General features: G+C 39.8%; 1 protein-coding gene across 2 annotated transcripts in view; it reads right to left on the minus strand.

Moving 5' to 3' along the window:
* TNFAIP8 (TNF alpha induced protein 8) overlaps nucleotides 1-27,983 on the minus strand; it is a 64,872-nt gene that overhangs the window by 33,857 nt on the left and 3,032 nt on the right. Inside the window, exon 1 of one of the 2 annotated variants that reach the window (XM_074570696.1) lies at nucleotides 13,998-14,115. The exons of the other annotated variant lie outside the window; for it this stretch is intronic. The gene's annotated coding sequence lies outside the window, so the exon portion shown is untranslated. Of the gene's footprint in view, nucleotides 1-13,997; nucleotides 14,116-27,983 lie in introns of those variants that run through there. 2 annotated transcript variants of the gene reach the window in all.

Below are 27,983 nucleotides of genomic sequence, written 5' to 3' on the forward strand. Positions count from 1 at the left end.
GAACTGGATGCATTTTCTTATTTCTCTAGTTTTTAAGAAGCATGCAAGTTACACTCATCATGAAATACTGCATTTTTAAGTGATAAGGTATAGCAAATGTCAGTAATCCCTGCATGACTCTGGGCAGTACACGTTTCTGTGGAGCCCTCATTGATGATGCATACACGCACACACACAAAGAACACCTGTTGGGTACCTACTGTCTATCTATTTCTCCAGATCCTTTGAGATATTGTTTCTATGAATTTCTACCTTTCAAAAAGCATTACACATTGATGCCATCTCCCTCCTTTAGATGCAGCTTAAAAATTCTTTGCAGAACTATAGATGTACACAGGCCAATGTGCACAACAAAAACCAGGAACAACACAGTTAATAATGTTCGTACAACAAAGATAAGTAAGTAATGTATTTGATGACCACAGAGATTCATGCTCATCTTATCTGATCCCCAAGCTGGAGCTACTTATGGCTTTTCAACAAATGGTTTCTAACTGAAATCAGAACTGAAATGGATTTGAGATGCTCAACCTAGACTGAGACTTGAAATAAGATTTTTTTATCGTCTTGAAGCTGTTACTAACCTCAATATATAAAGAAAAAACCCCAAGCCCCACAACTGATATTTAGTCTGAATTCATGTATTAACAACCTTCATGCATCAAAAGGCCTTGTTTCAGAGGTGAAAGCTCCAGGATATCAATTTTGGGGCCAAACAGGCACTGCCTTTCCATTCAAAGTAGAGTGCCTCTCTCCAGAGGGGAACAAGGACTTCATGCTCGTCAACTTCTTCTGCTGATGCTCACGTAAGCCCTTACCTAACCTACTGGTGGTCATGAATCCCATGTAAGTTGGCCAGCTCTCTTCAGGGGTACTGATGTCCGACCCAGGCTGTGTGCTGAAATCCCTCAGTGAACAAGACAGCAGCTTTTTCCTCCCCAAATCTCTTATGGCAAACCCCTCAGGTATAAAGGAAGAGGTTTCTGATTTCACATAGTACTGGTTTCATAGGGTAAAAACACTGTAACTACAAATAAATACCTACACTAAAATGGGCTGTACAGGGCAGTTAATTATTCACAGGTGTTTTATACTAAAACTCAAACTAGATATAAATGTTATTTTGACTAAATAAGACAAATGAAACCTTATCTTCTGTATCTGAGCAGAACTGCCAACCCTCAACAAATAAATTGTATCTTTTTCTGCATTGAACCGGAGACTAGCTATTGATCACAGTGTCTGATATGCCTCCATCAAAAACAAGGATAGCAACATTATGAAAAATAAAGTCCAGGTAGTGAGAAAAACATGCACAGTTAGCATCTGTGAAGGCACTTGCAAGGCTTTTGTTTAACTGTATTCATAATGCCTGATATTCCCTCAAAATGAAATATGTATTTATATTTTTACATCCATTTAGGAATACAGCAGAGTGGATATGGAAAGCACCGTGGTTTGTGGGTGAAGCGTGCATGCCTTAGGAATATTCCTGAACTGTACACCACCTAGGCGGTTGTATGTTACCAGTAACCAATACGTTTAAGAGATACTGTCCAGCCACATCATGACTAAGCACGACTGGAGCTGCTGGGACAGGAGACGCGCTCACATCTCGTCCCTCCAGGAGGACACAAATAGCTGGAACATGCTGCTGCGTTCTCAGTTTCTTTACAGTCTTTGAATCTCAAAATCAGCTGACAGCACTTGAGGCAGAAAGACAGAGGACTATGGACGTGAATACCGAATATATCTGGAAAAACCTCTAGTGATTAATAAATGGCCTTCACATCTCCTTCAGGCAAGTGCTCATGCATGTTCACCCTTGTTTTCCTCCAGAAGAAACATATGACCACTCATGGTTGAAACCTTGAAAGGCTCCTTTACACAAGACACTGATGCCCGACTAAGGTGCCCTGTGAAACACTATCCCTGATGAAAGGAAAATACTAAGGAACCCAACTGAGGCCTGAGAGGAAGACACAGGATATCATTTGCATAGATAACGCTGCATTTAAAATTGACAAATGCACTTAAAATTGACAAATGCTGAGAAATCCACACATTTACACAGCCAAAACAGTTCAGATGACATCAGGGGAAGGATCTGGGAAGGGAAGCTGTTCCAGCACTCCAAGGATTCCTGAGCTTTTTTGAAGAAGAGGCAGAAATGCTCAGTAGAAACACGTACCTCAGACTGAGGGGGGAGAAAGGCATGCGTCCAGTTGCAATGCTGAGAATCAACAGGCTCAGAAACAGAAAAGCCATTACTTCTTAAATTAAAAAGAAAGGTAAGCCTTAGGAATTCTTAATTCAACATGTGTTATCTTGAACCTTTGTCCTGGGCCTCTCGCTATCAGCCCAGATGTTTAACCAAACTGAGTTATCTTGTAAGATAACCTCCCAAAAGTCAATGACTTTCTTACACGGGAGAAAGACCTCATACTTCTGTTTCTGTGACACATTATGGTTGTTAACTGTCAACACTAAAGCATGACAGCTGTTAATTCAGTGGGAAGATTCTAGATATCCTGTACCACATGGAGCTGCTGTGCAGAGGTATACAGAAATGCTGTGCCTTACCCATCCAAGTGTGCTACCACGCGGAGGAGAGCAACTTCCATGCCACCTGAATCTGGATGGCTATTTCCCCAAAAACCTTGTCTAGCCTTGTATTACACAGAAAGAAATTTAAAAATCTCAGAAGAACTGCGATCTTCAGGGAGTGCTGACGCCTTGCACCAATTTGTGTGCAATATGGTATGAAATACTGTGTCAGCTGATGACATCACACATTCTGCTACAGTTAGGCAGGATGTCACAAACATAAGGAGTGATGAGCATGATGATATTGCTGCAAGCGAAATGGAAAACATACAGTCTGTGTCTAAATGCAGAAGAGAGAAATAAGAAAAACAGCCCACTTCTGGCAGGTGTTCAAAGATGTGGTGGATGTGAGATGCAGTTGGAGGCAAACACAGGAAGACAGTCTACCAGCAACAGCACTGCTTCCTGTTCTGAATATGTGGACGATTATGAGTGGCCGCAATGTTAAATAACAGAGGCAGAGTTTGCGGTTCTAGAGAAGGTTAAATTCTGTTTTAGCTTCTTTCAGAGACAGTGCAGAAGATGAAGAGGAACTCCTTAGTGGCAGAGCTCTAAGCCCTTGCAGTTGTGACTCCAGCACCTCTTGTGGGGAAAATTCAAAGCAGGATGATCTTCTGGAAAAGAAGCGCAGTCAGCTTACGTCTTTGAGAAAAGGAAATGATTTAACCATTTAAGTCCAGTGAATATAAACTGTTAATGCTGACAGAAACAATTTCAATTTACTGTGATAATCTGTAGAGTAGCTTGGAAATACAAGTGTTATCGCAAGGACCAGGACATATACAAATTTTTGCCAAAAAAACAGAATAAAGCTGTCAGTTATTTTACATAGTCAACAGGTATGAGGGAAATCAGTTCAAGACAGAGAAAGAAGCAGCCACGGAGTTAGCAGTAAACCCTGTGAAACTTGTTTTTTCCAGTAATTTCGTATAGGTAGAATATGGTGATATTCATTGCTTCTGACATCTGGCAGCAGCCTACCCCAATCTCAGTAGAAATCAGATACCAGAAGAAAACCTCAGAGCCTTTGTCATATTCCTCAGACTTGTCACCATATATTTCAGCAACTTTGGGAAAGGCCCTAAGATCTTTCATGGTACCAGCAGATGCTGGAGGACTATACTGCCCTTGACTGAGGCAGCAGGGAAGACTATTTCAGATATCACTGTGCTGCAGCAGATGGAGAACAAGTCACGGTTACATTCTTTCTTGTCCCTGTGGAAGAGGATGCAACTTGAGGTTGTATGAGTACAAATAAAACAAGAAATAGTTTATTTTTTGAACTATTTGTAAACAGAGTAAACAGATATGTAAACATAAGGATCATCCAGAAATGATGGCTCTGAATGCTGTGCTCATTGGTTAAAAATGTCACGAGGGAGACCTGAGTGTTTCCTGAGCTTAGTTTATTTGTGCTGATGCTCAAATGGTCAAAGTCTCCACTTATGAGAACAATCCTCTTCGATGGAGGAGGAGAAAGATCAAGGTCTGATGAAATTCTAAGCTGAGTTGTAGTAAAATATTTTACCAGGGTTGGTTCCGCTCTTACTTCAGTAGTCACCAAAATCACAGAATCACAGATTTGTTAAGGCAAATTTGGAAGGGATCTGCTGAGGTCACCTAGTCAAACCCCACTGCTAAAGCAGGTTGTCCAAGACCACATCCAGTTGGGTGTCGAGGGTCTGGGCAACCTCTGCACAACCCATTCCACTGTTTGACCACCTCACAGTAAAAAAGTGTATTCTTTGCATACATTTCAATTTGTATCCAAGGCCTGTTGTGCTGTCACTGGCACTACTGAAAAGAATCTAGTAGTACTCTCTTCTCCACTGATAAGATTCCCCTAAGGCTTCTCTTCAAGCTTAACAGCTCTCTCAGACTCTCCTCACATGATAAGTCCCTTATTCATTTTTGTGGTTCTTTGTTGGACTGGTTCCAGCAAGTCCATATCTTTCCTGTACTGGGGAGCCCAGAAGTGGATACAATACTCCAGATGTGGCCTCTCCAGTGCTGAGAAAAGTTATTCCTTCCCTTGATCTGCTAGCAAGTCTCTTCCTAATGCAGCCTAAAAGACTTCCAGCCTTTGCCACAAGGGCACAGTGCTGGCTCATGGTCAGCCTGGTGTCCACACTAGGACCTACAGGTCTTTCTCTACAGAGCTGCTTTCCAGTCCATCAGACATCAGCATGTACTTCTACATCACTCCTCCCCAGATACAGGACTTGGCATTTCCCCTGTTGAACTTTATGAGACTCCTCTCAGCCTAATTCCTCAGCCTGTCTAAGCCCCTGTGAATAGCAGCACAACCAGCTGGTGTATCCACCACTCATCCCAGTTTTGTATCATCTGTGACCTGCTGAGGATGCACTCTGTCCTAGCATCCAGGTCATTAATGAAGAGGTTAAACAGCATTGGCCCTGGTATCAACCCACTAGTGACTTGCCTCCAACTGGACTTTTTCCCACTGACCACAACCCTCTGGGCCTAGTTGTCCAGCCAGTTTTCAGATCTCCTCACGATGCACTTATCTAAGAAGTACTTTGTCAGTTTGTCTAGGTGGATGTTATGGGAGACTAAGCGTCAAAAGCCTTACCAAAGTTGAGGTAAACAACATCCACTGCTTTCCTCTCATCTACCAAGCTCACTTCACTGTAGAAGTTTCGGCAAGCATGATTTCCCCTTTGTAAAATCATGGTGACTGCTCTCGATTCCCTTCTTGTCCTTCATGTGTTTGGAAATGCCCTCCAGTAGGATTGTCTCCATCATCTTCCCAGGAACTGAGGTGCTGCTGATCTGCCTCTTATTTCCCCAGATCTCCATTCTTGCAGACAGCAGTGACACTGGCTTGCTTCCAGTCTGCAGGAACCTCTTTCAGTTGTCATGAAAGAAGTTAGTCGAGACTGGCTTCAAAATGGCATCAGCCAGCTCCCTCAGCACAAGTGTGTGCAACTTGCCAGGTCTCATGGACTTTTGTACATCCAGTTTAAGTGCTCTCTAACCCTAGGTCTAAGCGAGGGAGCAAGGGTAGAGTACCTCAGTCTTTTCTTTGTCACCAGTTCCCCTGCCCCATTCAGCAGTGGGCTCACATTTTCCTTAGCCTTCCTTTTGCTGCTTATGTACTTGTAGAAGCCTTTCTTGTTGCTTTTCACATCCCTCACCAGATTAAATTCCAGGTCATCCTTGGCCTCCCTAACACTATCCCTGCATGCTCAGACAGCAGCTCTGTATTCCTCCTGGGTCATGCGTCCCTGCTTCCATCTCTTGTACGTTTCTTTTTTATGTCTGAGTTTAGTCAGGAGCTCCTGGCTCAACCATGTAGGCCTCCTGCCATCTCTGCTGATTTTCTGCTTATCGGCATAGGTTCTTTCCTGTGTTTGGAGGAGGTGATCCTTGAGTATCAGACAGTAGTCCTGAACCTTTCTCTCTGAGGCCACATCCCATGGGATTATTCCGAGCAGATCCCCGAAGAAGTCGGCTCTCTCTTCTTAGGATCCTGGACTCCATCATCTTATGGCCACTGCAGCCAAAGCTGCCCCTGACCATGAAGGGAGAATGCCAAATACCCTGAGTAACCCTGAGGTTACTCAGAATCTCAGGGAAGCTGGCTGCACACATTTTTTCAATTTTTCAGGTAGTTCTTTTCTACCACCACCATCTGCGGGACTGCCAGGATTTGTAAGAAGATACTACAATACTGTCTGTGAGATGGGACAAGTTAGGGTATTCTGCTATTTGAGTTAATCATACCTGCCTGGAAGGAGTGGAGAATCTTCCCATAAAGCACTTTTTTTTTTTTTTCTCTTAACGACAGTAAAAGAGCCAGTGGTTTGTGTCAGTCAGCCTCTGCCTGACACTGGAGAAAAAACCTGCCAGGAGGCAGGCTTTCCTTTGCACTGTTTCCTTATGCTACCTTTAAACCTCAGAACACATTAGGCTCTTCATTAGGAAAAACACACATTGCTTACAGCACTAGAAACCTCCCAGTTCACACACTGTTTCACACTTGAAGGTCTGGCTGGGTGATCAAAAGTTAAGGCTACCAGTGAAGCATGGGCGTTAGCAGCTTTTGCTGCTGTCAACTTACACTTTTTTTTAAAATGCAGCTAAAAGTTTTCCTCACTTTAAGTAATCAGTTGCAAACGCACAGAGCAGCTGCACCAGACCAGACCAAAGGTCTAATTTGTCCCAGAACTCCACCTTCAACAGTGGCCAAAAGAGCACAAGACATCTACAGTGATACTGCCACCAGCCACCTTTCCGACCATCCACAGTTCAGGATCCACCAGAGGCAGAGACAGCTTGTAGATAATCACGTACAACACAAAAGAATCTGAGAAAGCACTGGAGTTAATAAATAAAAATAGAGAAAAATGTAAACAGGAAGGATCAAGAACACATTTAAGAGTTCATAAATCTGTAACTTGGGAAATACATTTCATAACTCATTAGGTTAAAGCTTTTAGCTTGTATAACTAATGTGTAGATACCAGAGGACAACATCATATTGATCACTAAGAATTATGACATTTACTTAAAGGATTTACATGGGAACTACTTGTATACTCAAACATCTGTGCAACTTTTTCATGTTTTAATGTTACAAATGCTTTATTTATTATTTGCTGGATCCAGTCCCAGTATCAACCTATCTGCATTTCTTAAATATTACTCCTCTGTGGAATGAAGCATAAGTACCTATTAGAGTACTAGACCAAATTTATACTCAGTCTTTAAGGACTAGCACTTAATAATTTGTTTTAATTTACAGTAATTAAGGGTCCTAAAAAATAGGAGTTATCTGTTTATATTGTAAAAGTGAGCCTGAAACTAGAACAAAAGTTATATTAATTTGTAAAGCATTCAAAAGATCTACTTTTGTTCATTTGTGTAAGACAAAAAAAAAAAGGAAACTATCAAAACTACTATGGTCTTGTCTGTTTTTTTTCTTTAAAAAGACACTATAATGATGTTATATATTAATTCAGTTTGTGTGAGGACTGTGCTGCAATTGTTATACCTGCCCACTTCTCCTAACTGCTGATTAAGTAATAAGGACCCCCACATCCACAGCACATTTATCTTGCAAATGCTTCTGAAAGGCTCCAGCAACCTCTCTTGACAGGTGACAAACCAACCTGAATCTATTCTGCTTGGATCTAGTTTTTAGAAACAGCATTGCAAAATAATGCTGGGTCCCAAGGGCTTTGGGCTAATTCACTGACAAGTCTGGGATCTTCCAAAGCACTCTCAGAAGCCCTGGAACAGTTACATAGATGCCCAACCAACCTACCCAACAAGCGCAGCAGAGAAGCACCATGTACACTCCCACTACATCTTCAGTTGCTAAAAATGACACGCAAAACATTTTCATTGAATAACTGGAAGCTTCTGTTTGCCATGAGTTCCTAGATGTTTTGGCAGACAGCAAGTAAACCATCAGATTTCTTATGAAACCAACCTGGTGCTTCAGCTAGCTCTGAGGACTGGGACTGAGGACTCAAAAAAGCATGTTCCCGTAGACCGAGTTGTGCTGGTTTATACAGTCTCTTCATAAAGAGCAACTGTTAATCACAACGACCTGTCAACAGCTTGTGACACAATCTGCCTGTACAGATGGCAGACACATCTCATAGGGCTTGTCAAGTCAAGCTTTTGAGTCAAACCAGGCTTACATCCTGCCAGTTTGGAGGATGGCACGCACTTGTTTGCTTTCAACTGAATCTGCCTTTAGAAATCCTTCACAACAATAGACAGCAGTAAGAGCTACTTTCAGGAGGTTTTATATTGTCAATTGGATATGAGTTTCTAAGGATACAACTAGATTTTATATCCACTTCACAAAGCTGTTAATTGTATTACTTGCATTTCTGCATTTTCTTTGAATTATGAAACAGTCTAAATGAAAGGGTTTGTAGTCTAAGGGAAGATTTAGGGTTCCACACTCTAGGAATTATTTTTCCTTTTCTTTATGATTTCAACAAATGTCAGTTGCTGCGGTTTACAAAACAGTACAGCATGTTACATAATGGAAGGTAAGCAGTTCAAGCCCTCAGCAGAATGCTTATGTTGGAAAGTCATGAGTTATTTACTCACGAAAACATGAGTAAATTTAGAGATATGGAATATATTGAACATTTTTAAGAAGAATTTTAACCAGAGAGAGAAGGTAAGCTTCTTGTTAATTAAAAAAAAAAGAAGTAGCTAACTGATTTACACTTCCAAAACATATTCTCAAGAACCATGAACTAATAAGCAAGAAAATAGTGTAATTATTAGAAAGAGGATTTAGATATTCATAGCAGCTTTCATTGTTTTAATTTAATGAGGCTTCAGATGGGAGGCTTGAGCTTATGGGGAATTAAGTGATAATTGACAATAAACTGTAGAGAAGTCCACTTTGGGCATTAGAATTTAATCCTTAATTTGGGAATTAAATTAAAATGTTATCTGTCAGATAAAGACAGAGCGCTGCCTTTAGCATGAATTTGTATGATTATTTGGTTTTTCAGAGCAAAGTTAGTAAACCTACTAAGATTTACTGTACTTTCTGCCTTCCACATGAGTCAATAGAAGTGCGCTGGGTCTGGCTGGGATGGAGTTAACTTTCTTCATTGCAGCCCTTAAGGTGTTTTGGATTTGTGACCAAAACAGTGTTGATAACACCAATGTTTTAGCTACTGCTGAGCAGCGTCAAGGCCTCCTCTGTCCCTCACTCTGCCCCCCCTTCCCATGTGAAGGCTGGGAGTGGGCAAGAACTGAGGAGGTGACACAGCTGGGACAGCTGACCCCAGCTGATCAAAGGTATTTTCCTTACCATGTAACGCATTGATCAGCATGAAAACTGGGGTGGGGGGAGTTTTTCCAAAGTAGCCATTGTTCTGGGATGGGCTGAGCACTGGTCTGCTGGTGGTAAATGATTGCTTCTGCATTACTTATTTCTCTCCCCCCTTCACCTATTGAATTGTCTTTATCTTGACCCATGGGGGTTTTTTTTCCGCACTTTTGTCCTTCTGATCCTCTCCCCTACCCCTTTGTGGGAGTAGGCAAGTGACTAGGTGGCTACTTACCTGCAGGCCAGTGTCACCCCACCCCAAGAAGGAAAACCTGAAACGCTTTGTAGGGACTCATTTTGTTACTACTGCCCTTGTCCACTTCAGCTGCTAGAGCTGAGCTCCGCAGGGCTCTGCTTTCTAAGCCAAAATTCATCCAGTGGAGATCTCCACCACTTTCCAGCACCTGGTCTCTTTCTAGGGCATTTGTCCTCCTTAATATTTTTGACAAATAAGTTTGGGGCAGGAAAGATCAGGATTGTTAAGACAAACTAAGTTTATGTAAAAAAGGGAGAAATTGCGTCAGCACAGTGTTGTGTACTACCAGATAATTGTTCTTAAGAATTAGGAACAAAAAATCCACAGGAAGACACCTCAAAAAAACATGCTCTTTTAATCATCCAAAATAATTCCTGTTATGGCATTTATTTTTTTTATTTTATCTGAGTGGTGCTAGATGAGGGAACTATCAGTGTGAGTTTATGCAGAAGCACGAAAAAGTATGTACGTCAATCGCACTTCATGTTCTGTATCCTACCATCTACATTCTACATCTACTTTCTACTGCCATCAATAAATACCTTACCCTCCTCAATAAAGGTATGTTACAAATCTGTAAACAATGGAGCTTCAAGAGACAACCTATCTCTTGAACAAGTTGAAAAAACTCCTAAACAGTAAAATCAGGTTCAGCAGCTAATAAAATACAACTGAAACAGGGAAGCAAGTCACAGCATCTTGGCTTCTGTGTATTGTCACACCTAATGCTATTTTAAGTGTTCTTCTGTATTTTGACTTTTAGAGAAGCAGAGAACTGCAGCAAATCACTCAGGATTCGGTCTAACTTGTTTAAGAAATAATCATATATTTTGAAAGAGAGACTGCAGATCAGGATTAAATACTACCAGTCTTCCTGCCTTAGTTAATATTTAAAATATTTTTAAAAACCCCAGTGCTTCCTTCACGTGCACTGACTTGACATTTGCATTGAAAAGCTATACTGAAACAATTAAACAATGGCTAAAGAAGCCTATTTTTTAAACACTGTATGGTTACTGGAATAAACATAAGAATATTTTGACATGCATATGTATGTCAGCTACACATTTATTTACTGAGATGTTTATACAGGAAGGGGTTTATCTAAAACACAATACATAGACATGTGGATCGCAGATGCGACATCAGCCTTTCTTATACACATTCTGGAATGCAACCCTGCCACTGCTGATACTGAGAAGACAGATATTCGTAAGAATTAACTACAAAATGAAATCCCTGGCCATAGCTAAAGAAAGGCTAAGATTAATGAAAAAAATCTCAGTGCCCAGCATCTTTTGTTTTCCATACATCTATTGTACCTAGATATTCCTGGGTCAAATTTCCCTACATTCCAAGGTAAATCTCTCACTTTACTGTGGCAAGGTGCACTAATAAATGCCAAAAACTCCAGTAGCACAATATACACATTATGGATCATAAGCGTTACTGAAAGATAGGTTTTTCTGGTATGCAAGTTTACATTTCAGAAACAAGCCAAATACTCAATACTCCAACAAAAAAAAAAATACTTTAAAAACTGGCTTAAAGAGAACCAAACACCTTTCCTAAAAATATTTCAGAATCCAAACATTCTACAAAATTTCCTAAACAATTCTTATACGGAGGTGTTGATTATATTGATTTAAGGCTGAATAAATTACATCTGTAATTTAGGAAAACTGCAAAACAGGAAACAACACAGGGGAATGGAAAGAGGAAAAAAGTGACCTGACCAACTACAAGCCTGTTAGTTTACAGCAGCATTCCAGGTTATGGAAAGTTTTTTAAAGAAAGAGAGGTTAATGAAACTGAAACATAATTCACAAATGGTTACCTCAAAAAGTAGGTCATGTGAAAATAACCTACTATCTTTCCTGATCTAATTTGTTAAATGGAAAGTTACCAGTGAATGACAGATGACTATTAGTGTGTAGTTGGACAGTGAACTTGATAAAGGAAGAATGGTAACGGGGAGTGGTGGCAGGGTAAATTATCAGGTTAAAAGAAGGTTTCTCCTACAGTTTAGGTAAGGCTAAACCCTGCAACACATTTAAGCAAAACTTCAGTAATAAAACTTGGCTCAAAAGAACGTGAGAGTTTGTGCGATGCCTCCCAGAAAGCTGAGTGGCATCCTTAACACAGATAGACAAAAGACACAGGAGAAAGTGAGGAAATCTGACCAGGGCTAGTTTCAGCCAAATGGGATACTGACGAGTATTTCTAAGTGTAAAGTAAGACTGAGAGACTTCTATGAATACAAACTTTTAAGCATTGCCTCCAAATTAAGTGGTTGCTTTTGTAGCTTCTCCTCCCACCCCAGGCTGCAAGGTCCCTGCGGTAGCTTAAGCATCTGTTCACCTGCACGGCACACCAGACTGCAGAACTGATTCGCAGAAAAAAACTGCTGTGGGGAAAAAAAAAGGCTAACTGATCTCGTGATCGAGCTCCCCAGTCTGATGAACATGAATGTTTCTGCTGACACAACGAAGGAAATAATACAAGCATGGGAGCAGGACCGAGGGATATTTTTGGCAGCCAAAGATGTGCGTGAAATTAGTGCTTACTCGCTTGAATCCTTCAGCAAAGAGAGGATATCATCAACTGGAAACAAAAGGAAAAGGCCCTGTGCCACAAGATCATGACAAATCAACCAATCTGTTACTGCTTTGAAAAAGATAAGACAACAACGGTGGAATGCACGGACTCTTTATCTGCATACAGTGAAAGACACAGACACTTGGTATGCGATTAAACAATAAACCACAGCTTCAGTTCTTCTACAGAAACTCACAGAAAGCATGAAATGTGTGGGCTTAAGGATGCCTTGTTTCTTACCCCGTACTCAGTGGTAAGTGAGTATCATAATCCCTTTAACCAATTAGAGCTACCACATAGGCCAACAAATGGTTCCAGTAATCTCTTTTCTGTTCTGAGGTTAAAAATTTATTAGCTCGCATTACAGTATTTCCTTCAGTTATTCAGCCCTTGACCACAGCTACCAACCCAGTGCTCTAGCAGTGTCTATCACGCCCAATCCTTTACTTACTGATTACGCAGGGACTCCTGTGTTTGAAGTAACACTCACACACCACACTCTTCCAAAAATACTACTCTTGGATAGCCTACTCCTCAGCCCAAACTTCCATTACATTCACCCAGGCATTAAGCGTGCTTGGTAAGTAAGGGACATTCCAGCCCTCAACAGCTTTTCCTAGGTGCATCACATTTCTTTTTATCCACTCACCCTGCACCCAACCTGACAGCATTTTGACCATCTCAAGACCAAAATTCAGGCCTGCCACGACAACGTCCCTAGCTTGGCTGTCATTGCATCACACCTGCCTTGTCAGCATTGACACCTGATACCATTAATTTCAGCAACCACCTCTTTCATTGCACAGCACCCAGTTCTCCTGGTGGAGGTGGGCAAGAAGATGACACCAGAACCACTCCCCACAACAGCCTGGGATCGCGCCAGCGCAGTGCTCACCCCACAGGCTTCCTTTGAGGCTCACGTACCCACAATCCCCACACCTATTGATGCTTGAAATGTTGTATTTTTCAATATAAACAAACATCACTGAGCTTCTCTCCTGCTGACCGGGTATTTATCTTATTAAGTCGGGCGTTTTTCACCCTCAAGCCAACTCTAGAGGAGCAGCAACCTCAGCAGCATGTGCTCAGAACAAACACAAAGATAACTTCATCTGCCCACAGATTCTCCACCATTTTTGCAATTGTCTCAAACGGATGAATCCTGCCAACGTTTGCTAACGAAGCAGTCTGTACTGTTTCTCACACGCAGAAAGTGAAGGGGCCAAACGTGCCGTGTCTCTTTTTGCTTCAGTCAGGACTTCACAGCCTTGAGCACACAGCAGGGCTGAAGCCACCAAGGACCTCACAGCCCCATATGCCCTTGAGCTCCAAAAGCATCTGCTACACCATCACACACACTGCTCAGAGCAGCTTTCACAGCTAAGCACAAAGAAAAACATGTCTTGCCATATGTTTGCTAGTAATGTGCATAACAATCCCATGGTAATGCAGCCAGTTAAGCCTGCTTAGTCTTCCAAGCTGTACCAGAAATGCTGCTGCAATACAACAACAGGTAACACTGAGGTACACCTGTGCCTCTGGCACTATGAAACCCTTTGCAGAGGAGCCTGACAGTACTCTCTCCAGTAAGAAGAGAAAAGAAAAAAATCAAGAGAAGTAGTTCCAGCAGAGACAGAACTCTAACTGCAGATGCTACTTATGATGGATGTATACGTATGTATGCAAACAAAAGTATTTACATACCTACACTGTTCAGGAGAGCAGAATTCAAACCAGAGGAAACGCAAAGGAAGAGCGTGGCCGTCAAGGGGAGGGAGTGCCCATCCTGCAGCAGCAGGCAGAAGAGTTTGGCATATTTACTCTTCCAACACGCAAGCTCATTACAGAAGACCTCAGTCTATAAAAACATCCAGGGGCTGAAGAGCAGGTAACGGAAAGAATTATTTCATCTCACAGGCTGATACAAAAACAAGTGAGAACAGAGCAGCCACAAAAGATATCAGAAGCCTCCAGTACTAGACCACTCCTCCACCTACCTCTGCAGAGGGTGCAAGCACCTATGCAGAATTAAAATGAGGTTTGACCACACCATGAGAGACAGGTGCCTGCTACAGGGGGATGTAGAGCCAGTGATTGAGAAGGCAGGCTTCCTCCAGTTACCTCTTCCTACAACGCAGCCACCACCAGTCTAATGAAATGCTATGAGTGTATACAGGACCAGGACAAAAGCGAAACCCCTCTTTCTTATAAACCTCCTCTTAGCAAAAAGAATTAGGGGATGTCTTAATTATTAAAGGCAAAAATGCTGGCACCACATGATTTCAAGCTAACAGCATAAATATTAGCAAAAATATTTAGCATGCTCCCACGGTGATTAGTGATAGAACACTAGAGCAGATTTTCTATGAATTGAAGTGGATAGTATTCAGTATTATTTGAAGAACAGCAGTGACATTTATGTCCGAAGACATAATATTATTTTTTTTAAAATGCAAAGCAAGAGGAACTAAGAAAATTACCTATAATTAGTTTGATTCTGATTGACTTGCTATCAGGAGTATAACTTTTAAAGTTAAATTTCTTTAAATTTATCTTCCTACTGAAAAAAAAAATAAAAATCAACATTTAGTAATGTCATAGACACTTTTCTACTTCTGCCATGTCAGAAATTATTTTAACAGGCTTCCATTGTAAATTTAGTTTCTTCTTTCAGGAAAGAAGCTTGAGAAGTGACATTTTTTACAGTTCCTATTTGAAAAACAATGGAAGAGAAGAATCTGAGTCAAAGTGGCAGATGACTGCAGCATGAGAGTTGGTTTCAGTCTATGACTGGAAAAGCTTATGCTGGTTTTAACACGCATCGGCTGGAGCAGTTTCTTAACAGTTCAGATTCCTGGCTTCAAGCTCTCTGCTAAGGAAAGCAGTACCAGTCACCAGGGGATTCGTCTCCTTGCACAGTCTCTACAACAAATATATTCATTATTTTGCAAGAGGGCAAACATCTGTGCTTCCTGGAATGTGCTGTAACTAGTCAACTTTACCACCAGGTACTGTGAGCAAAACTCGGTGCATTTGAAACAAAAAAATGACGTTATCCAAAGGACACCCTGTAAAAGTTCTTTATTATATGGATATTGACAAAGTATGCTTCTTTACAGCTCTCTTATGCCAGTTGTTGTAGTTAACACAAGGAGGTTCTTTAATTGCTATTTTGAGTTACTGTTAGAATTTCATTCTAGGCTACGCAAATAACTTGTCAACAGCGTTACGAATTTCCATAATTCTACCTCTGAAAAACAGGTTCCCAATCTACATATGCTACCCAATCAAGCATGAAAAGGCTGAAAGTGCTTGCTTCCCATGGCTGACAAACAAAAAAAGGTGTTCTTGCAAGTCCGGAGAGGTGCATTCCCTGAAGCAGCACCCTCCTGTCAAGACCATAAAGGGGAACCTGTGAATGTCATACTTCAGGAGTCACTGCCTGTGTTTCCGCAGTCAAGCTGTGCTTTATACATAAACAGGAATCATGAGAAAAAAACCACCAAAATAAGTAATACTTATAAAAATACACAGAGCCGATCCAAAAATACATTTTCTGAATATAAATAAAAAAACCCAAAAACAGTTCCTTTGAAAGGTGTAGTACTCTGCACTTAACTGTCTCTTTCTTCTAAATGATCTCAATGATGACCTTTTTCTATTTAAAGCTTCTAGAAGTCTGATGTAGATTTGAAATATTTTCACAAAAAAATACAAAATTCTTAAGCGTTTACATGTTACCACAATGATCTGAAAGTTTCGTAGCTAAGTGATAAATGACTTCAGCCTCACGCAACTTCCATCTTGTTTTGCATTAGCTAGGAATATCTCTTTTTGGAAATGGAACTCTATTCCAAATGCAGGTATGTCTGTGAAAGTCATAAATATTATCAAATTTTCCTTGAAAATTCTTACAGCATTGGGATGTAGTCAAAGCTACTGAGGCTGTCACCTGCCACAGTTAAACGACCACTTTCACTGTTCTCACTTTACTTGTCTTTTCTAAAGAATTAAGGTCATGCATTGCTTTTCATAAAATTAAGTGAATTTTCCTGAAAATAATACAGACTGGCATGTTTTAAAGCAGAATAACTTGTGACTTTCATTACAGGGCCTTTCTTTCTTTCTTTTTAGAACTAGCTATTGCCCATCTGTAACATTTTAGCTGCACAGGCTAAGGACAGAGTTGGGAACTGTAAATATGTTCACATGCATGCAAGGGAATCTAGAAGTAAAATAGGGAATGTTAGAAAACACAAGCTGCTTTACACTTTCTTCATTATGATGAAGTAGCTACCAAAATGGCTTAAACAATCAGACAACTCCTGCATATTTTCAACTCCAGAATAAATAAACCATAAGTACCACTCAAAACTGTCACCAAAAATAAAGGATTTAAACATTCTACTTACAAGTATTAGAAATATGACAAAATGATATTTGGATTTCTAAATAAAGTTACCTAAGAGTACTAAATAAGATTAAGGGAATTCCCACACAAGCTACACTAGGATAAAAGAGAAGGACTTGGGGTTACTGCTGGATGAAAAGCTGGACATGAGCCGGCAATGTGCGCTCGCAGCCCAGAAATCCAATCACATCCTGGGCTGCATCAGAAGCTGTGTGGCCAGCAGGTCCAGGGAGTCATTCTGGCCCTCTACTCCACTCTGGTGAGACCCCACCTCGAGTACTGCATCCAGCACCCACAGCACAGGAAAGACATGGACCTGTTGGAGCAAGTCCAGAGAAGGGCCACGAAGATGATCAGCGGCTGGAGCACCTCTCCTGTGAGGACAGGCTGAGAGAGTTGGGGTTGTTCAGCTTGGAGAAGAGAAGGCTCCAGGGAGACCTTATTGCAGCCTTCAATACTTAAAGGGGGCTTACAAGAAAGATGGAGAGAGACTTTTTACCAGACAAGGTGTAACAGTGTTAAACTGAAAGCCAGTAGGTTTAAATTAGATATAAGGAAGAATTTTTTTATGATGAGGGTGAGACATTGGGTCAAGCTGCCAAGAGAAGCTGTGGATGCCCCATCCCTGGAAGTGCTCAAGGTCAGGTTGGATGGGGCTTTGAGAGAAACCTGACCTAGTGAAAGATGTCCCTGCCCATGACAGGCAGGTTGGACCTAGATGATCTTTGAAGGTCTCTTCCAACCCAAACTATCCTATGATATTGATAAAAAAGGGACCACACAGTCAAGGAAAAAAATAGAATGACTGGATGCTGCAGTTATCTCTATACTAGGCATTTTCCAAGAAAATTCAGGGTTACAGTTTTGTTTAAAAAATATTGAAGGAGTTAAGAATGAACATGCAGGTCTGAATATCTGGACCCGCTTTCTTCAGTCCTATAGTGATCCATTGAAAGAACAAGTGAAAAAAATTAGGTTTTGAGAAGCAATTTAGTTTACAGTCCCAAGCACTGAAAAGCTTTAATCACCGTAGTTTCTGTATGTTATGACAATGCAGAGGAGAACGCTATTCAGATCCACTATACTTCCTTGATGTACATGTAACTACGTTCAGCTGTTACAGAGAAATTTAGAGAAACCTGTCTGGATTTAGCACTCTGAGAAAAAACCCCACAACCAATCAAGAGAAGAGATACGTGATGTGAGTTGTAGGGAGAAAGAAAATTTTTAAAGCACCTTGCATTTAGTGAATCAATTCAATAAACAAGCATTAAAACCAGGTGTCTGAGAAACGTTCCTGTGTATAAGAAGGTTTAGTTTTGTATGAATTACCTTTAAACTGTGTATAAAAATGGGCATGTGTTATGTAAGAAAACTATCTCAAATTATACTCATGATCAAATATTATCAGTTACTGAAAATTTATCTAAATGATTGCAAAACGTAATAGAAATCAAGTACTTCTAAGTAATTCTGTTTGGCAATGTGGAAGGAAGTTTTACCCAAATAAGAGAAGTCTGAACTCTTCCATGCCTGTTGAGCAAAAGGAGCTTAATAGTTCACAGAGAATGCTTTCCTCCACCAGACTCTCTTCAGATTGGTTTAGATTTGTTCAAAACAGACAACACTTCAACCTCTGTAAACATAGTTACCCTGGATCGCACAACCAGCTGTATAGCTACCAGCAATAATTCACTTACACGCCTCTACTGTCAATAAAACATTTTGTGTACTCGAAGAGGAACCCATTTTCCTTTTGTGATGATTATTTCTTACTGGGTCATCTCAGGCTACTTTCATCTTACACTATTCAAATATCTCAGGGGGGTTTCTGGAGAAAAGCAGCATGGAAAATAAGAATTTAGTACAAGTCCTGTATGAAGTATGACCCAAACAAGAGGAACTGCAAAACTTGCTAGTCAGAGTAAACATTTATATGTATGTACGTACATGTATAGTGCCAGAGGTACGACAAGAATAGATGGGTGTAAAATTAATTAGTTTAACTTCCTTTAAAGTACTGGAAAAAAAGTTGGTACTAAGGGAGCAGGCAAGATACTGCCTGAAGTCTTTCCACAATTTTTGAATTTCATCTGTTTATTTCACTAGCTTATGTTAGGTTAACATCATTAGTTTATCTTCCCATTTTCCCTCAGTTGTTAAACCAGGCTGCCAAATTATTATTGCTCTAACTTTTTTCCTGACAGGGATTTGCGAACAGCCTCAGGATTCCCATTTTAAGTATCAGAACTACTCCATCAATGCCTGTTTATAGCTAAAAATTAAGTTATGCATAAATACCACACCTTGAAATAATTTTAAGAAAAAAAGAGGTCATCCTTTTGAAGCACTTGACTTTTATTCCCTCAAAGCGATCTTGCACTGAAAGTTTCACTTCAAGATTCAGATCCAAAATAGGAGTTAGTTTTGCTATAAACTGCCACAAATTAAGTATTACAGAATAACTGCTGAGCAATAATTGTATTTGTACAGGCAACTATTTCCTTTTTCAAGCCTAACTGTATTCAGCGAAGTTTTCAGATACCCGAGCATAACTTTCAGGAGACGATCGCCCACCGCTGTGCTCTGCTGCAGGCTCAGCGCACGCTGAAAGGCCTTGAAGTCAGAAGTAACAGGAGTGGTGGGAGCCCGTCACGCTCAGACGTACCCCATCAGCCTCCCTCATCACCCACCATACATCTCTGTCATCTTCCATTTGGGTACGTTCACATCTCCTAGAACTGTCATCAGACAAAATGGATGCTCCAGCTCTCAAATCAACTGTACGTAAATACAACTTTTCCGTGGCAAGTTCTGAGGGCTGGTGGCTCTACCACCATGCTATTTGGGCAGACATAGCAACGGATGTATCAGCCCAGGGAAATAACATCAAATTGTTGTTTGCAAATTATTTGTTCCTCAGGTAGATCCATTAGGTGATCCGGTCTTCAGTTGCTTGTAAAGGACTGTGACTGCAAACTAAGGTGACCAGTACTGGTGACTTCAACAAGTGGTCAAAGATGCTCTGCAGCCACATGTGGAGAATAGAGAGGATAATATCACAATGTGCTTTTTAACTCAAAATTCTAGCAGATTCTAACAGGTCTTTGTACGTTTAATTTTGGAGAAAGTTACTGTTTTCCTAATACTTTCTTTCAATAAAAGGGGTTGAGAGTGGATTGGGGAATGTCCAGAGAACAGAATTTCCCCAGCTCTATGAAGGGCTTCTGCTAACAGGACACACAGCTTCAGCAAGCAGCACTCACTCCATAGCTGGAAAATCATAATTACAATACCATCTTGTTTAAGGTATAAACAAGCTTAAGGCATGTTATTTTCAGGGTTATACTGCAGTAACATTAAGCACCTGAACAAATTGCCTCCAAATTAGTCAGGCACAGTAGCGTTGCCCTTGAGGGAACTTCAGCTGAATTTACCTGAGCAGAGGAAATTAAGCAATGGTCACCGCTGTTCCCGCCGTCTGTGTAGCATCAATTGACAAAATGTTTATTTCCCTCAAGTGTGCAGCATAACCTCAGAAAATTTGTACTTGGTCACCTTCCTGAATGCAGGAGACACAAATACCCTTGTCTGATACCAGAGCATTACTGAAGGTGGATGGTTACTCCAGGTAGACAACCATAAGATAACCAGGCAGATAACATGTATGAGGACTTTGCAAGGCACTTTACGTGATGTGCTGATGGGGTGCCCCGGTCACCCCCAGAAGACATGGGCCACCCACAACAGTCACACCACATGTGGTGCTTCTGCTCCAGGTGTCCCTGTGGTCCAAGGCACCACGCTGGCTATTGACCCTCACAAAGAGCCGTGTCCCATTCGCGAGCTTCAATTAATGGTACGCACAGGGTCTGCCAGCTTTTCTTGAGGCAAGCGTGTGCTCTAAAGCCAACACACCTTCAACATGCTTTTACTGTGGTAAAATTCCCTTAAGAGTTTTCAGCTCATATCCACCCAAACCAGAAATAGTATCTAAAAATGCTTTAGTTCACTGATTCTGCCACTTTTTCATAGCAAGCCCTGAGTTCACGGAGCGCAGAAAAATACTGCACAGTCAGATAATTTCAGACTGTCATGCTAGGTGTCTAAACCACTTCTTCTGTAGCATGAACAAGCTGTGAGAAAGACCTCTCTTCTGCCTGGCAGTGCTGTCAAATGTTTTTGGTTAGCTCTGGGTTACACTGTTATGGTGTTATCCAGCTCTTAATATTTAGAAAAAAGCCCTTACACATACATAAAGTTTTTATTTTCAGTCTATTGTTTTGGTGTCAAGAAGTTAATTTAAGGTCCTTGAGACTTCTCCTTATTCCTATCCCAGTACTGGATCAAGTTCTGAATTCAATTATCACTTTGCCTATCTGTTAATTGCCATTCTTTATCAATGTATTTACTACTATCAAGACATCACCAACTTTCAGACTTGCACTATAACTATTCACTTTTTAAACAAAGTGGTTGTAAACAAATAAAGGTGAAATTGGCCATTTTTAGCTGCAGACTCCTGCACTATTTTTCTCAGTCACAATTTTAAAACTAGTAGATTGTTAAATGGTGCATGCTTTGTTTAAGCTTGGCTATTACAGAAGTCAGCTTTCCTATCATTTTAAAATTAAATTTCAAAGTCCACTGTAATGATACACTCTCCTTTCCCAAACTCAGTCACCTACATACAGCCTTTTGTGTTTAAGCAGAAAATGAGGTTGGTTTTGTGACATGGCTTCCTGTGTACGTAACAGCAGCACATACTCTGGGTTTAGACCCTTGCAGACTTTATAAGTCTCACATGCCAACTCCCCATCAGTTGAACACAAACACTCCAAAAATGTTTTCAATACACCATGTTCTGTGATCACCACAACTAAATACGTTGATATCCACTTGATACGTGGAACTGGGTACTTCTTGCATACCCAGTTTATTTTTTTAAAGGTCTTCAACTTTGAAGCAAGTGATTAAAACATGTGTATGCTGAAATACTGAGAAAATTCTAAAAAACTACAGGTAACAAAAAAACAACGCACACAAAGCTTATTGGAAAACAGAGACAAACCACCAGTGCTTAGGCATGCCAGACGAGACGGACAGCACTGTACAAACTGCAGTTAATAGTAAGGGCTGTGTCCTGTGCTCTTCATTTTCTGATGTCACCTAGAACACGCCTTCACCAGACAGATCTTTTTGTAACAATCCAAACTTCCAGCACTCTCTCCTAACCAGCCTGATATCTGAAGCAGAAGAAATGTATAAACCACTAATTATCTGAGATTGTATTTGAACACCTTACAGAAATAAATAAATAAAAATATACACAGTATTGTGTTGCCCATCACTGACTTCACATTCAGTACTCATCTATTCCCCAGTTATCCTCCTGGTATTAGCACAAAATTCACATTTCAAGTGACTTTACACTATTCACCTGCATATTCAAAACCACTTGTACAGCAGATACTGCTAGCAAATCTGCACAAAAGCATTCGGTTGCAATCAGCATACTTTCTGCATCGTTGCCCAGTGTGGTGTTTTGCAGACCAGTACAACACAAATTCATAGCTTGGATTATACAGATTTCTCTACAATTCAAAGGTTAATCACATTTAATGCTACATGTAACTTCTAGTAAGTTTTCAAAAGCTCCAAGCAAAAATGGATTTGCAGATTTCTTTTTTCTTTAACATGAGACTAATCTAATACACTGCAACAAACATTTTAGTGGATAATAAATTAAGGGGATGTGCCTGGAAACAATCAATTGAATTCACATAAAGTAGCAGATAAGACCTTGATAATGAAATTCATGGAAATATAGGAACATCATATAAACTATTTTTAGAATGATACCGTCAAATGAGGAACAATTCCACCTATCAATATGCTGTCAAGTACTAGCAAAAAAAAAAAGGGGGGGGGGAGGGACTGGCAGCTAAAGAGAAAAGTATCACAATTCCCATTACGCTGCTCACAGTAACAAATCCGTATTGCCTTATTTCGTGATTTCGTCAGATAGGAGGCTAAAGCATTCTGGAACTTAGCCACATTATTATTAACATTAAATACTACTTAGTGATACAAGAAAAGAAAACTGAACTGTAGTCAAACAAAAAAAAAAAATTAGCCTTCCCTCAGCATGTTTAAATTATTCTGAAACTGTTGGAAACCACAGGAAGGTGTTCAGAAAAACTTTGCTACACTCATCCTGAATCCCCTTGAGACTTCAGCAGGAGATATCCCTACAAATGAACCTCACGTATTTATATAATTGTTTTTATTAATTTGTAAGAAGTTGGGAGGGTGGAATATGAAATATTAAACCTGTTATCCCACCAATGCAGATCTCTCCTTTTGCTCAAATGGAAGAGAGTCAGTTTGCATCACAAGGTTAACCAAATAAAACAACACAGCTTCTTGATTTTGTTGCACAAAAATTCCAAGAACAGCACAGATGCAAAAAGTCCTTGAGCTGTATTATTCCATATTACACTGTAATAATAGCCATAACTAAACAGCTAAAGATGAAGATTATCAACTACTTCCTTCTAACTTGACTTGCAAAGTTTTGGACAGCTAAGCACACTTCAAAGCTCCTAAAATAAGCTCATCTTTGTCTCTCTTGCTCTACCCTCTATTTACATTCCTCTCCTCTTCCCTGTATCTTATGCAAAAGGCTTCTACTTTTTAATCTCATAAAAAGCATAATTAAGTTCCACATGCAACTAAACCCCCCTAGCTGTTTACAAAATCATTCCAATCACGCCAAAAAGATAACACTGCTAAAAGTGTGAGCAATACCACAAATAAGACCAAGTCTAGACTACTTGAGAGAGAGGTTTTACATCTGGAATCCCAAACACTACAAGTTGGAGGCCCAACAGTCGCAAATTATTTTCTTCAATATACATTCAACAATTAAAAATATATCAAGGACATAAAGCTCTAAGTAGGTTGCCAAGGTATGCTCAGAATGGGATTTTATTTTTTTTAAATAAAACAATTCTGCAGTTAGTAGTCATAAAGACAGCAGCATTAGATCAAATCTTAATATGAACATTTATTGATCATAAAACATGAAGATGAGCTGGAAGTTTTTAAAAAATATTTACTGAACAATTTTTGTTGATTTTTGTTTCATCGTGTAAAGAAGCATTAAATACAAAATTCAGCTGAAGTGCAGCTGATAAAATGCAGAGTTTATGTTCCAAACTGAGGAGGAAGGATGTGGGGTGAGCTGAAGGTGGGCAAAGGTTCCTCCACAGGACTCAAAAATTACTTTTATACACTAAAGAAAATAGGCTAAGCAAATACGCAACAGAAATATTCTTCTACCAAGAAGCAGAAGGATATCATAAATAAACACAAATCTAATTATGAACACTCTAAATGGGCTCTACAATCAGGGCTTAATTACAGAATATTTAACTTGATTTACTCTATCTAGGTTTTCCTACACACACTCAATACTTGGAGAGTATCTTCTGCAGCAGATGAGCCAGAAAGTCACAGGTACCTTCCCGTGCCAACCAGTACTCCTTTACAGCCTTCTGAAACTACAGTATCTAAATAATCCAAATAAACTATGAAACATTTTGGGAAAGATGGAGATATATTTTTGCTACATATTTCATATTACTTAACCACAATGTACCAGAGAGAGCTCTAAAAACTGACCGCTTCCCATAAAACTGTGACACTTGATTAATAGTAATTAACATAGCAGCAACTTCCTCTTCGTTCCTCAAAGCAAAGCAGCACCAAAACCCCCTTCATAACTAGTTGTATAAAAATAACACTAGAATGATTTCAGTAAGTCAAGAGGCAGTTATTTACTTCAGGCATTGTAACAAAAAAGTTGAGCCATATTTTAGGATCATTTCGCTATTTATGTCCGGAGGGGATAAGGACTTCTGCTACACAGTGGACCATTTATGGATAAAAAGGATCTACTGCATAACACACATTTTGAAATCAGAACAGTGCAGTGGAAGATTTATGAGCCCAGGCAGATCTTTTATTTTAGTGGTCAAGTTCCAATATAAAGGTTGACATTTTCAATGTTCAATGTCAATGTTTTCAAAATCAATGTCTGTCCATACAGATGATTTTATTCCCCCCATCCTCCGTCAACAATACTACAGTGACACCAATGACTTGCTTATGTCTTAGATTTCTGCAGCGCTGGGGCAAGCGGGAATTAAAGGCCTGAGTGACAGCAGTGCTATACGCCTGGAGCAGTAGCTAGCACACCTACCCAACAGAATGCTGACAGAGAATGCTCCTCATCACCTGAAAGATACTTTTTTTTTTTTTTTTTTTTTTTCAGAATTTCTGGAGTAACTTCCAGAACTTCAGCCGTACTTGAGATAAAACATGTTCTTTAGGCGAGTATAATATTCTGCAGTAATGCCAACGTGCTTTTAGTAGCTCAGTACTACCCATCACATTGGAAGCGACTGACACTGCTCTATGGGAATTGGGTCCAAAACAACCTACTTCAGCTAGAAACTAAAGGGAAATTCATGGAGAATCACAGTGATCACAGACATTGTATTTCCCAGTCAATCACTGAAATGCATTTTGCTTGCTAAATAGCATATTGTTTGCTAAACTCCACTTCAGCAAGTCTTTGAATAAAACTATTATCTCCTCCTTAAACACTTTTTTCCCCCCTAAGAGATTAAATATTTTCTTCGCTTCCCTGGATCACTTATTGCTTTATTCCTTAAAATGCCTTTCAAGACAGCCAATTTTATTATGTTACCTGTGTGTCGTATGCATGCTGGAGAGGATAAAGGGATTGAAAATCAGTTACTGGTAAAGAAAGGGGTTTTTTACTTCCTTCACAAATTAGGTATTCAACTTCAAAGCTCAACAGACAAACATGTTTGAAAATATGTGGAGGTATGATTTCTCAGTTTAGAGCTTATTCTCCCACTTCACAGTACTTTATAGTTTAATATATTCTGTCCTTTTACAGATATTTGCTACGTAGAGGGATAACATGGACTATAGTTATGGGTTTTTCTTTAGTTCAGCCAATCCTGAGTATACCTGAGCCGCAGTAACTTTTGTAGACCAAACAAGAAAACCCATACTGTCTCTATAAAAATATTTGATTAGCAGGAAGCTAGATTATAAATATCAGACGAAGACACTAAAAGGAAGTAAAAATTTCAACTATCAAACACCAGCCACTTTTATTTTAAACAGTTTGCTTTGCTCTTCCATTTCCTGAATTGCTCTCAAGAGCAGCTCCTTAGCAAGGGCACAGAATTCAGACATGCTCCCTAAAAAAAAAGTAAAAATTAACCATTCATTGAGGAGGCTTAAGCATGCAACACAACAAAAATTTTGCTATGGACGCAGCTAATAAATATCAAATGCATATGGCAAACATAATTTCCACCAGTTCGTTCTGAATTCTGGGGCCTCCAGACACGGATACGAAACAGGGCAAATACTCTCCTGTGGATGTAGAGAGCCCAGCCCATTGCTCACACACACCTCCTCCAGGTGATTTAACAACTATCACTCATGGTCAGACATGTGTCCAAATAACCACCATTAGCAATGACTGCACCCAGGCCCATTTCCATAGGATAAGCCTATTATATTCTACACTGCATTATTCCATAAATTGGAAGAAAATGCTGGGTTTTAACATGTCTAGTTTTGTTGATTCTGTAATATAAATTGGACTTCAAAACTAGGTATTTAAAAAAAATCAACCTATTTATTTCTGGAAGAAAAATGAGATCTTGGATGAAGCCAGGCATATTCACCTGTTAGGAGATAAGCTTTTGGTTAATGAGAAAGCATTGAAAGAAATGCAGATTTTGGTACTGGTATCTTCTGGAGTTTATCCTCAATATACATCTTATTAACCTGGCAATGCCAACTAATTTTGCCAACTAGTTTTATCATCTAAAAGGCATGTAACACCTCTGAAGTTCCTGTGAGGTTTGCTCACTTTTCACCATCTGGGTTTCTAAACAAAAATAGAATTGAAATTAAGTAATTGCTTTAACTTGCATCATTTAAAGGGTGTGCATTTTGTTTGATACTCCATCTCACACACCTGTCTTATTAAATTCAAGGCTGCTGCAGAGATCCTAGGAACCACCACTGTGAAATAATGGAAAAGAAAGAAGTGATGTTTTGTCTAAAACAACAGTGTCAATGATCAGTTCAGAGAACAGCACCTGAAGCACATGATTATTAGCTTCTAAGTTGAATCATGTATTCTGTACTCTTCGCCTTCTCTGAGACTTGTGAGAGATGCTAATGAAACGGGCATGTGCTACTGCTCTGCACATTACATACCTCAGCCTCAGGGCACAGAGATCACACTTCTCAGTGGGGGTGACATCCGTCTGTCTTCAGTTAAAAAAGGAAATTCTGGTTTGAGCAAAGCGTTATTTGAGAAAGAGAGTATAAAAAAGCTGAGTGAAACTTCTTGTTCGCTTGCTTTACTGAGAAAATGCCATCTTAACTTCTACTTGACCACACAAAACATTTAATTTTGGGTCTTATGATCTGAAGATGCTGGAGGCATAAGGAAAAAAAAAAACCCATAACTAATTTCAAGCCATACTCACTTTGTTTGATTATGAAGCCAGTCTCAAATAAAGAGGACTACATTTTCCGCTACACCACAGTTGAAAAATGTTGCAAACATTTCTACTACAGATCAAACTGACAACATGGCTACCCATGGCTGTGTGCATATAGGCACCAAAAACCCCCAAACCAATGCTAAAAAGTCCCTAAGTTACTTTGCCATTAAATCATCAGCTCCTGGAGCACGACATTCTGTGTAGTGATACTCCAAACCACAGACAAGAGTACTAGAATTTGTTAAACTGAGATACATATCACTGGAATATGTCTCGACGCTTGTTCAAGATATATTGTATACAAGTTATACATTCCCCATGAAAAAATTCTTCCTATATACTTTATTTTCAGTTAAATTTTGTTTATTTCATCAGATCATTCTGATCCACAAAACCTAACTTAAAGCACAGGAAATCTGTCAGTGGGGGAAGATGAAAGTAGTTTGAATGCTCTACCTACAGGTGGGAAAATACAAGAAATGGCAAGAAATGTACCTACAACGGATGAACACAAAACAAAAAAGAAAAAAAGAAAGGAAGTGAAGTACAGACCAAATGCCTTGTATTCTATCTCAGTGATGTAAGAAGCTATCCAAGAACCAAATTTACCCAGACAGTAGTCAAAGCTGCTAGAAGGTAATCAATACA

The sequence above is a fragment of the Larus michahellis genome, chromosome Z (genome assembly GCF_964199755.1).
Source record: "Larus michahellis chromosome Z, bLarMic1.1, whole genome shotgun sequence".
In the NCBI taxonomy this organism is placed as follows: Eukaryota; Metazoa; Chordata; class Aves; order Charadriiformes; family Laridae; genus Larus; species Larus michahellis.